The sequence below is a fragment of the Mangifera indica genome, chromosome 8 (genome assembly GCF_011075055.1).
Source record: "Mangifera indica cultivar Alphonso chromosome 8, CATAS_Mindica_2.1, whole genome shotgun sequence".
Taxonomy (NCBI): domain Eukaryota; kingdom Viridiplantae; phylum Streptophyta; class Magnoliopsida; order Sapindales; family Anacardiaceae; genus Mangifera; species Mangifera indica.
In genome coordinates this window covers 17,612,949-17,625,494 of record NC_058144.1, presented here as the reverse complement: position 1 = coordinate 17,625,494, position 12,546 = coordinate 17,612,949, and positions in this window count along the sequence as shown.

Below are 12,546 nucleotides of genomic sequence, written 5' to 3'. Positions count from 1 at the left end.
ACATTCAAGCACATATACATGTATCACATGAACCATTCATCTTATTCATGCATTAAATGATGTGTTCTTCATCTTAAAATCATTAGAACATAAAATTAAGCAAGAAAACCTAGCCAAACAACCAAGGCTGAGAGGTACTCTACCAAAATAAGCTTGAAAACATGATTTCATGGCAAATCAACAATATACATGCATAGCTCCTCATAAAAAAGATTATCTTCAACCTCCACATCTTTAATTCCCAAAACAAGTCATGTAGCACCCACAAGTATGTCTAAGGGTATTTGTATATGTGTTATTCTAAGGTTGCATGGTTGTGTGGATAGATCACATGCCCATGTGTATGCTGGCAAGGGTAAAATGGTCTTTTCTTGTGTGGTGTGTATAATTGACTATGTCTGGGTAACATACAAGCTTGTGTAGATTGGGTCACATGCCCGTGTATGGTCAATCGTTTGAATTTTGGATAAGGATTAGTTTCACAGTGATTTAAAAAATTGTCATTACTAGATAACGACATATTCGCCTGTGTGTATGGTCTACTTGGTTGTATATCATATGTTACAAGTAAAGATGAAAAGATTTAAACACGTTTGGTTAATACTTTTCTCACCATTTTCTTCCATTTAAACATGGAGAGTTGAGAGGAATTTTAAGAGTTTTGAGACTAAAAGACATTAGAATTCGTTAGGAAATTATCCTTGCCATATGAAGATCATGCAAATGTTGAAAGAAAGGTAAGTAATGTGGCTTTCCTCTTGTGTTTTTGCTTTAATTTGGTCATTTTTGAGATGATGTTTGATTGAATTTGCACATTTTGTTATGTATGTGATATATGTTGAATTGATTGAATTATTATGTTGATTATGACATGATTGTTGGCACGCATGATAATTCTATGAGTTTGTGAGTATTATGCTTAGATCATGTTATGTGATGAGTTAAATTGGAGAAGTGATATGTCATTAATCAATTTTAGCATGTGAATATGTTGTATGAGCATTTTGGACACTAACTTGGTTTCAATATATGGCAACCATGAATATTCTATAATAAAGAGTTTGATATTGATGTATAATCTTAGGTATAAGATTGTAACTTGGTGTTTTCGCATATCGTAGAGCGCGTTAAAGGACTTATGACATTGCTAAAATGTTTTTGTGTTAATAGGTTGTAGTAGGGATGTTAGAATCAATAAAGCAAACAAAGTTGGAAAATTTTGAAGAACAAAACACATGCTTATGTTGATCAAGGAACATAACATATGTCAGGTTTCAAACACATGGTTTGGATTGGATTATTTATTGGCTTTTTAATTATTACACTTTTGGGATTGTGGAATATGATATTTAATACTATGCATTTATTACATTGTTGTATGTGTTGGAAAGTTTTAAGTTAACATTTTTCTTTGGGTGCATATTTTGTGTAAGGACATGTGTTTGAAAAAGGGTGTTACATTTTTAGCATTAGAGCATGTTTTTGAGAACCCAAAAGTTTTAAGTGTTTATATGTGCATAAGTGTTTGAGTAGCCCCTCATGTAATGTTGACCGCTCCTATGCGCCGACCATTGTAAGTATTATTTAACCTACATTTAAGTTATGATATATATGCTTGAGTTTGTGGTTTATTTCAAGATGTAGAGATCCATGAGGCTCATGGATAATGATCAAGACATCATTTCCCTAGAAGGCAGTTAGGGAGAGACATAGGGATAGGCCTCTGATATAGTTGCAACACTATAGATTGACAGATTTATGATTCCGTAGATAGTTTAATAGGTTATTTGAGAGAACCTTTTGGTATTTGAGATAGTGGGACATCCAATTAAAGTCTCTCCTATTGTTAAACATCCACTAATTATAGATTTATCACCCTAGTATGATCAAGTAGGCAAGGAGGTTTAGAGGATTATTGTTATTAGTGGCAGTAGGGGATAATTCAACCATATATATAGTTTGGCTAGTAAGCACCAGTCTCTAGAGTTTCGTGGTGGTGTTGTTGAGGAAGCTATATGTCTTTTCGAGATAATGGATAATGAGAGGGTTCAATATGCCAATTATCAGTTAAGAGTCAATGCCAAGATTTGGTGAGGGATGTTGTATGACAACTACCAAGCTAATATGATGACATAGGCTGATTTCAAGAAAGCTTTTGAGAAAGAAGACCTAATTACAGATATCATGTTAGTTTAAACTCAGGAGTTTATTAATATGAGACAAGATTAGATGACTATTAAAGAGTTCTCCACCTGTTTTAATTCAGTTACCTACTATACCCTAAGAGTGGTCAGTATAGACAAGAATAAGATAGAAATTTTCATTAATGAGCTAACATTAGATATTATCAAGGATGTGCTAATGGGAGATAATCCTCCCCAATCTTATTTAGAGGCATTGAGTAAAGCCTTGAGATCTGAGGCTATGAGATTGAGGATGACCTAGGAGAGTGGCATTATAAAATAGCCCAGTTCAGCTACCCCATCCTTGAGACATGATCACACAATATCAAATGGCAACCATGAAGGAGATAACCTCAATTTTATAGGCCAAAAAAGCTTTTAGTCTAAAAGATCCAAAAGGAATTAGAAAGGTAAAAGGCCGAGATGAGATAAGCAGGTGTAGGCATAAACACACTAAAGATTGTTCAGGGTAGAGGTTGTGTTTTAGTTGCAAGCAACTAGGTCACTTCACTTATGAGTTCAATATAATAGCAACAACCCTTATTGAACAGACTATTAGGGAAAGACAAACTCTGATACCATTGTTAGGTTCTCAAGGTACTAATAATTAGTAACGCATCAGAATTTCAAAAATTATAAAAATAACAATCCCAAAAACCTAGCTAAGAACCCATTTTGAACATACTATTCATGAACATGTTATTAACATACATAAAGTGTTAATCAAATTTATACTGGCATTAGATGACTCATTTGTTCTTTACGTAGCAAGAGAAGAAACAATTTAACTTTTAAGAGATGGTGCCTTGGTATCCATGTGAAACATGAACTTGATTGGAAGCTTATTCAATCAAAAGAGGCTACTAGAGCTCTAAGGTTTATCTTAAATCAACTCATTACATTGTTTCTCATGAATGTGTATCTATTTATATAGTTTAGATGTGTGGAACAGTCGACACTTTAACATGGAACAACTATTCCTTTCCTTGTAGTGTTGTACGATCGACACTCATTATGCACGTTTGTGCATGGTCAAGGAAAAGTCAAACTAGGCTTTTTCAATCCTATTGAACAAGCTCAGTTTATTCACTATCTCACCTTCATTATCAAACACCAAGATTATCATCAAATAACCCTTACCTCTGAGTTCGAATCAATTTTTATGTGTATGTAACCCATAAGCTTTCTATGAAACCAACAATGCCCCGTTAAGGTCAAATATAAGCACAAACCATGATTGGCCATAACCACACCACACATAGATTGGTAGCTTGATCATACTACATATAGCTTAGTGACAAGTCCACACTACACACAACTTGGTATTGAGAATAAAATAATACATCATTTTGGTTTTCAACTCAGAATCACTCTAGTCTAGATTCGTGTTATCATCTAAATAGTCGAGCACGCCTATAATGATTTCCATTATAATATGTAAGTATAATTGTCTTTATTAGGGCCTTGTCCTTTAAATTATCTTTTATCCATCCTTTATAGGGGTAAAATAGTTATTGCCATTATTATGCATAAGTATTACTAACATTCTAAACCTTCTTTTCCATTTTCCCCAATTACACATGGAGGTGTGTCCTCTATACATCAGGATGTACAAATTTTACCTACACAACTACACAATTGCTTAACATGGGCATGCAATCCAAGGAGGCATACACTACCGTGTTTCCTATACCATACGGGCGCGTATCCATTCTTAAATTAAGACACTCGTGGTTGAACTTAACACGGAAACTATTTTCCTAATTATACATGGTTGTGCATGCAAACATACATGAGCATATAACATGTTTTCTAGAATTTCATTTTCACTTCCTTCACTAATTTCTAGCCATCAACGACAATATACTAATTCAAAACCATTCCAAATTTCCACACTGTATCTTCACTACTTACTATACATCAATACTAGTCTCAAAACCATCAACCATATCAACATCACAAGCCACTTGATTTCAAATACATTACACTAATCACGTAGTCATTACCCATCAATTAGAACACTATGGATGCAATTTTATAAATTACTATAATTTTTTGCACCTCATAACATCAGCACGTATTTAAATTGACATTACCATGTATCATTGTATATAATCATAAAAATAATTCATCACTATGTCATCAAATAAATAGTAAAACTAATGATCATATAACATAATCACTTAGTTCATTTCCTCAACAACATAATATAATCCAAACTCCACAAAATAACCTATTACACGTATCAAAGATCACCCAAAATTGTAAAAAGAAAAGAGTCACTGTTCTTATCACTCCTCTAATGAAAATGCCATTCTTCATGTGGCTACTTAACTCTCTAATGGTCCTCAATGGCTCTTTTGGCTTTAACACCCTCCTTGGCTCTCTCAACTCTTTGAATTTTTTGTAAATGAGGTAAGAATAATGAGCCAAAACGCTTCTGGGTTATTTTTACCTATAACATGCGATACATAGTCGTGTATCTTACTATACACAAGAAGTCAATAGGGTGTTGATCGATTTATATTATAAAGTTAAAAGCATATGATACAATTGAATGCTTCAAAGCAAGGTTAGTGACAAAAGGTAAACTTATGGGATAAACTTGATATAGAGACAATCACACGTATTGAAAAAAATAAACACAATTTGATTATTATTATCATTGGTTGAAAAAAATTAACACATATAATAATGGATCTCTCGCCAAGATGCATGGTACTAGAAAAACATAGTAAAAAGGTATATAGATTAAAGAAATCATTTTATGGGTTGATACGGTCTCATAGAGCTTGGTTTAGGAGGTTCACAAGGTCATTGATGTTGACTCAAGGAGTCATTATGCTCTTATTTTGATGATAAGAAACTAATATGTCCCTAAACATATTGACTAATGATTTTACTTGAGTGTGAGTTTAGATTGCAAGAATTTACATAATGCACTTGAAGGAGTTTCAAGATGGAAATGAAAGACGAGACTCAAGTGAAGAATTCATGAAGATTTGAAGAAAAACTCATGTTTAGGTACATATGTTTGTAATTTGGAGCATTTTTTTTATTAAAATATTTATTTGCATGTGATTGCTCACTTGAAAACTTATTCTCGTATCTTTCACATTTTGGGTTAAAATGTTGTTTTTCAAACTTATTGGGTTTAATCAAAGTTTATTAACTCAATTAAAATGATGAAGTTTTGTGAACAACATTTCCATATCTCAAAGTTGTTTCTGAAAGAATTTTCAAATATGGGTTAAATTGTCACTTTTGAAAGGTTTAGAGGGCAAATTGCAAGTTTTCAAAAATTCAGGGGATAAAATGTAATTAAATTCAATTGACCGAATTTGACCAGCTGAATTCTTCGATGGCAGCTTTTGAATTATCCAGAACCATGCATTTTGGCTTCTGGAAATTTAACTGACTGAATTAAATCCGATCGACCGAATTTTGTTTTGAATTTTTTAACAGTTAGTGTCACGTAGACATCACAAGAGTGTCATATCACATTCAGTTGACCGAATTATATCCGATCAATCAAATTTTACGTTTTCTGAAAAATTAAAACGGCTAGTTTTTGTGCACGATGGTAACTTTCCTCATTTTTTCTTATATAAATCAAATCAAATTCATTTGCAAAAGAACTTTTTTTACAAAGAACTTTCATATATTTGAGAGCAAATTAATTTTAAGCTATTCACTTGCAAATTCTTTTCTCCATTCAAAACCCTTGTTCATATACTTTGTAATTTTATTTGCATTGGGTTGTACTAACCTTAACCTTTCACATACACTCTTTGAGAGAGATCATATTTCAAATTCATACTATAAAAGAGTGAGGATCACTCTTAGAGAGATTAGAAACTTTTTGAGTGAGAGAAATTGAGCTTTAGCATTTGTAAAGGTTAATAGCACCTTGGAAGCTATTTTGTTGTGAAGAAAAGCTTGGTTGAGTTTTTGTCAACCATGGATTAATGGAATACTCCAAGGGAGATAGCTTGGAAGAGTGGACATAGGCCGGATTGTGCCGAACCACTATATATCGCGTGTTTAATTTTCTCTTCCCTTAAACTTATACCTTGTGTTATGTTATTTTGAGTGTATTGATTATTTGAAATATTCTTGTTATTCTTATAATTTGCATTAAAAATAGGCAACATTCACTGATTTGAATAAATTGGTTTAATTCTCTAATTTGGTAAAGATTGTTTTAGAATGCCTAATTCACCCCCTCTTAGGCTATTCGATCCTTCAATTGATAGACTTTAGTTACTATCAAAGTAACTCAAGTCATACTCTATTTCCTAAAGAAACGAAATGGTAAGTCATACTCTATTCCTAAAGAAACGAAATGGTAAAATCTTTAAGCCACGTCACATCCGGTTGACCAAATTTTATGTTTTCTGAAAAACTAAAACGACTAGTTTTTGTGCACAACTACAACTTTTCTCATTTTCCCCTACATAAACTCAATCAAATTCAGTTGTAAAGGACTTTTTTCACCAAGAACTTTCATATATTTGAGAGCAAATTATTTTTAAGCTATTCACTTGCAAATTCTCTTCTCCATTCAAAACCCTTGCTCATATACTTTGTAATTTCATTTGCATTGGGTTGTAATAAGCTTAAACTTTCACATACACTCTTTGAGAGAGATCATATTTCAAATTGATACTAAAATTTGTACTATAAAAGAGTGAGGTTCACTCTTAGAGAGATTAGAAAAATTTTGTGTGGGAGAAATTGAGCTCTAGCATTTGTAAAGGTTAATAGCACCTTGGAAGCTATTTTGTTGTGAAGAAAAGCTTGGTTGAGTTTTTGTCAACTAAGGATTAATGGAATACTCCAAGGGAGATAGCTTGGAGGAGAGGACCTAGGTTAGGTTGTGTCGAACCACTATATAATTGGTTTATTTCTCTAATTTGGTAAAGATTGTTTTAGATTACGTAATTCACCCTTCCTCTTAGGCCATTCAGTCCTTTAATTGGTGTCAGAGTAAGGTTGCTCATTTTCGTAAACTTAATCGTTTAGAGCAATGGCCATAAACCTAGGAAAATCCAATACTATTAGTGAAAGGTTTGCCCCTAATAGACCGCCATTGTTTGATGGCACCAGATATGCCCTTTGGAAAAATCATATTCGATTTTCCTTCAAAGTGATGATGAATTGTGGGATGTAGTGCAAGATGGACCTTTTTTCCTATGAAAAAAGTAAATAGAAAACAAGTGCCCAAAACTAAGGAAGAATTGACCCCTCAAGATAAGAAAAATATTGTCATTAATGCTAGAGCTAAAGAAATTTGGGAATTATTGATGGTGTCAAATGAGGGAACTTCACAAGTCAAAGAGACTAAAATTAGCATGTTCATACACTCATATGAGTTATTTAAAATGAATGAAGATAAGACTATTAGTGACATGTTTGATAGATTTATTACTACTATAAATGAATTGAAAAATCTTGGTAAAGTTTATACTAACCAAGAAAATGTCAAGAAACTTCTTAGGTGTTTGTCTCCTTTTTGGGATCCCAAAGTGACGGCAATCGAAGAAGCAAAAGATGTCAAGACTTTACCTCTTGAAGAGTTTTTAGGCTCACTTCTCACTCATAGCTTACTATGAAGCAATGACAAATTGAAGAAGTGGAGAAGAAGAAAAAAGCATCGCCTTCAAATCATCCATCAAAGAGAATGAAAAGTTCTTATAAGAAGAAGAGGAGACATCAAATGATGAAGACGAAAACATTGCATTCTTGACTAGAAAGATTGGAAAGCTTCTAAGGAATAGAAAACTAAGAAGAAATGGAAACTTCACAAAAAAAGAGACTTCTAAAGGTGAAAGAGGAGAAAGACAAAAGAGATAACAAGTTGTGTGCTATGAATGCAAGAAGCTGGGACACATCAAATATGATTGTCTGCTCCTCAAAATTGGTAGATCGAATAAGAAAGCAATGAAGGCTACGTGGGATGATAGTGATGAAAGTGAATTCGAAAAGGAGGATAATGAAGTAGCCAACATGTGTTTCATGACAATTACAAATAATGAGGTAATTAACTCTAGCTCATCTAATACTTGTGATAATTTAGATGATATAGATGATGAGATAGATGAAAACCCCTTATATGAAGAGTTATATGATACACTTAAAGATATGAATGAAAAACTTGCTCTTTATATGTCTAAAAATGCAACTATTAAAAAGAAAAATTTTAACTTGGAAAAGGAAAATAAGTCTTTAAAGAAAGAAAATGAAACTCTTAACCAAAAAACCTTGAAGCTTAAAGGAAAAGAAAATGAAGAAAACAAGTGTTCTATTTTTTAAAAAGAAAAACAAAAGTTTAAAAATGATCTTTGCATAGCTAAAAAGGAAAAAGAAATTATAGAAAGTGAAATTGAAGTTTTAAAAAGGGGAGCAAAGGATTTAAGTGAAATAGTTTTAAAATTTAAAATGGAAAGGATATTTGTAATACCCTCAAGTACGTTCCAGAGGCATTTGTGTCTTTTGGTCCTACTTTGAGACATTTCCAATTTTAAATTTATATGTTGAAATGTATATGCGTGTGTTATATACAAAGCAATTACAAAGAAAAACAAAGATATATATATTAATATATTAAAAAGCATGTAATATATAGATATAGGGAGAAAAGTCAAAAAAGACAACTTTTACCTTTTTTTCCATCATTTTCCCGTCTCTTCCAGAAGAAGGCAGTCTTCTTCCTTTCCTTGCTGAGTTTTTGAAGAAAAGTGAGTGATTTGGAAGGGTTTTGAAAGATAAATAAGGAAGAAAAAGAAGAGGAAGCACTTTGGAAGCCTTGGTAACCAAAAGATCTCCTTCCTTTCCCTTTACCTATGTTTATATATATATTGGATGCATGTTATATGAATATATTAGTGTGTTTTTGTGTTGATTTAAGGTGGTTTTGGTGATAAAGGAAGCAAGACAAAGAAGAGGAAGCCAACTTGTAAGCATTGGCTTGAAACAAGGTAAGGGGTATTATCCTTGATATATTGCATGTTTTAGACTTTTGGTTCCTTGGATCTATATTATAAATGATGATCTTGAAATTGAGAAATGTTGTTTTGCCATTTTGGGTATCTATGTGTGTGATTTTGTTGATGGCAGAGAGTTGGATAATATTTACAGTTTTACCACTGATTTCGTCTCACGTTTTGGCTGTCTTATCTAATGAATTATGAGTGCTATTATAGCTTGTTAGAAAGATCTTTGAATCCTCTTTTCAGTGATATATAGATTTTATGAATTAGAGACCGTTGGACTATTAAATGGCATGAACAAAAAAACTATCTTACCAAATAAACAGTGAAGACAATTTTTTGCCACTGACTTCATCCCATGTTTTTGCTGCCTTATCTAATGAATCATGAGTGCTATTATAGCTTTTTGGAAAGCTCTTTGAATCCTACTTCCAATGATATATTGCTTGTATGAATTAGAGATCGTTTGTACTGTTAAATATTGTATGAACCAAAAGGACTGCTTTACCAAATAAACAGTGAAGACAGTTTTTTGCCACTGACTTCATCTCACATTTTGACTGCCTTATCTAATGGATTATGAGTGCTATTATAGCTTGTTGGAAATCTCTTTGAATTCTCTTTTCAACGATATATAACTTGTATGAATTAGAAACCATTGGGACTGTTAAATTGTATGAAAAGGAAGGCTACCCTACCACATGAATAGTCCGTGAACAGTATTTCCAGTTTTTGGAAAGAAAGAAAAGGAGGAGAAAAAGAGAAAGAAAGAAAAGAAAGGAAAGGAAAGGAAAGAAAGGAGAGAAAAAGAAAAGAAAGAGAAGCAAGAAAAGGAATTTGGGGCTCAAAATTTAGGAGTCGTCCCAAGAGTATGGTCAAGTGAGTTATGAATAGATTTAGATGGAAGCAAGATTAGTAAGATATAAGGCACGCATGCATGCTATGAAATATGAGAGGGCACTTTACACTACACCCCCCACAATAAGGCATGTCCGTAGTAGGACATAGACCCCTAGTAGGGTCCGCTCACAATAAAACATGCTCGTAGTAGAGCTCAATTCAGATTCGAAAATGGTGTGGTGAGAGAAAGTAAAAGAGCTCGAGCTTAGAAAAGTGTCAAATCCCTATAGTCAGCTTCCAAAAAGTATCAAATAGAAACCAGATGGAACAAAGTATGACCCAATTGGTAAAGAATGAACTAGATTATCCCTTCGATTTCTTATGGGGTTATGATGTGAGGTTGAGTCCTGAGAGTGAGTTAAAACAGGAAAGAATATAGTTTACTTAATTCTTTCCCCTTAGTGAGTATTCTTATCTCTCACTTCCTTTCCTTTCATGATTGTAGGTATAGGTGATCGAGGTAGCTGCAAGGCGGGGCCAGGTCAACGAAGATAGACCTAGGCCTTAATATGTTATCTCTAGTTGTTCTTATTGACTTTTGACCTTTTTGAGATGATTGTACAGTTGTATATGATTACTCCATGTTTTCAAATACTTTCATATGAGATATATACATCTTTTGTTCACTTCCAGATTTTTACTTTTTTTAAAATAATTTCTAAACACTTTCAGTAATGAGTTGAGTTCCAAGTAATTTTTTAAAAAATGATAATAATAAATAAATAATAGACGCTTCAGATATTAATTCATAACATTTCTCCTTCGGTGGGTAGTACTTCTGAGGAGGGATGTTACAAGTTGGTATCAAAGCATGATTTTGAGAACCCAAAAGATGTTTTCTAAAATGAAATAGAGTAATCCAAGTAACACAGAGATGGAATACCCTTCAGCCACGCTGACCGTCCTCACAACCGATCATTGTAAGTTAAGTTTTCAGTTATACCTGCTGTGTTTTATGGGACTAATGTGTTCGTTTTTAGGACCTATAAGTCGAACACCAGTAGATCATTCTCAAATGAGCTAGAGTGAAAGGAACACCTTTCTAGGTACTCTAGAGGGTACTCATTGCACATGATGTGCAAGAGATCTTCAGAGAGATAATGAGAGAGAGATCTTTAGAGAGATGATGAGAGAGCATAGAGGTGCTTCTACACAGGGAAGTGAGACGACGTATACTCCTCCAACCCAGGGACATGATATGAGGGAGGTTACTTCAACATCTACAACAGCCCCAGTGAGGACTCAGCTGCATCCTATTTTTAACCTCTCTAGTATGCATCAGCCTAAAAAATTTGATGGTGTAAATGACCCAATAGCAGCTGAAGAGTGGTTGGAATCAGTAGAAAGTGCAATGACCCTATTTGATATGATCGACCAGGAGAGGTGAGATATGCTACCCATCTTTTCAAGTCATGGGCAAGAATATGATGAAACTTAGTCAAGGAGACAATCAATGTCTCAGAGATGACATGATTCGAGTTCAGGCGCCGATTTAAGGTAGAGTATAGAGGTGTCGATGTTACTTGCATTAGGGCTCAAGAGTTTATTAATCTAGTGCAGGGGACAGATTCAGTAAAGGAATATTCCATGAAGTTCAATCAGTTGTCCCAGTATGCCCCCAAGATAGCTAGCATAGAAATGAGACGTATGTAGAAGTTCGTGTACGGGCTAGATCTGGAGATAGCTCAAGATGTTATGACAAGCTAGATCTGGAGATAGCTCAAGACGTAGCCACCCAAAACTTATGCAAAGGCCCTCGATAGAGCTTTGAGGGAAGAGGTTTTTGTGAGGAGGAGGTTTGGTCAGACAACAGGGCAAAAGGTTACACCCCCTACTACCATGCTAGTTCCCCTGATGAGTAGTGGTTCAGTTTCAGCATAGAGAGGCCTTCCTCCAAACCGAGACAGGAAGGGTAAACGATCACTCTAGTTCAAAGGCATGAAAAAGAACTAGAAAAGTGGAAAGAAACAAAGAGTACTTGAGATACCAGCTTGCCAGAAATATGGGAAGCAACATAAAAGAGAGTGTTTGATAGGCCAGACAGTTTGTTTCAGATGTCGTCAGCCTAGACATATTGCCCCTTTTTGTACAGTTGCCCTAGTGAGAGTAGAGCAGTAGTAGCAACCTATAGGAGGGGCTACAGCCAGAGTTTATACAATCACCCAGGGCCCAGCAGAGGCTAACCCATCAGTAGTCACGGGTCAGATTCTCTATCTTGATACTTCTATTTATGTTTTAGTTGATTGTGGGGCTACTCATTGTTTTGTAGCCAAGAGTTTGCTTGAGAGGTTAAAGTTACAACCCATTAAAATAACCTAAAGGATTATGATCGCGTTGCCTGATAAGGGGTTAGTTATTAGTGAAATGATGCTGCTAGGACAAAGTATTGTGATTCAAGGTCGACAATTACCAGTGGACCTGATTGTGTTTGAAATGCCAAATTTTGACATGATTTTAGGGATGAACTTTTT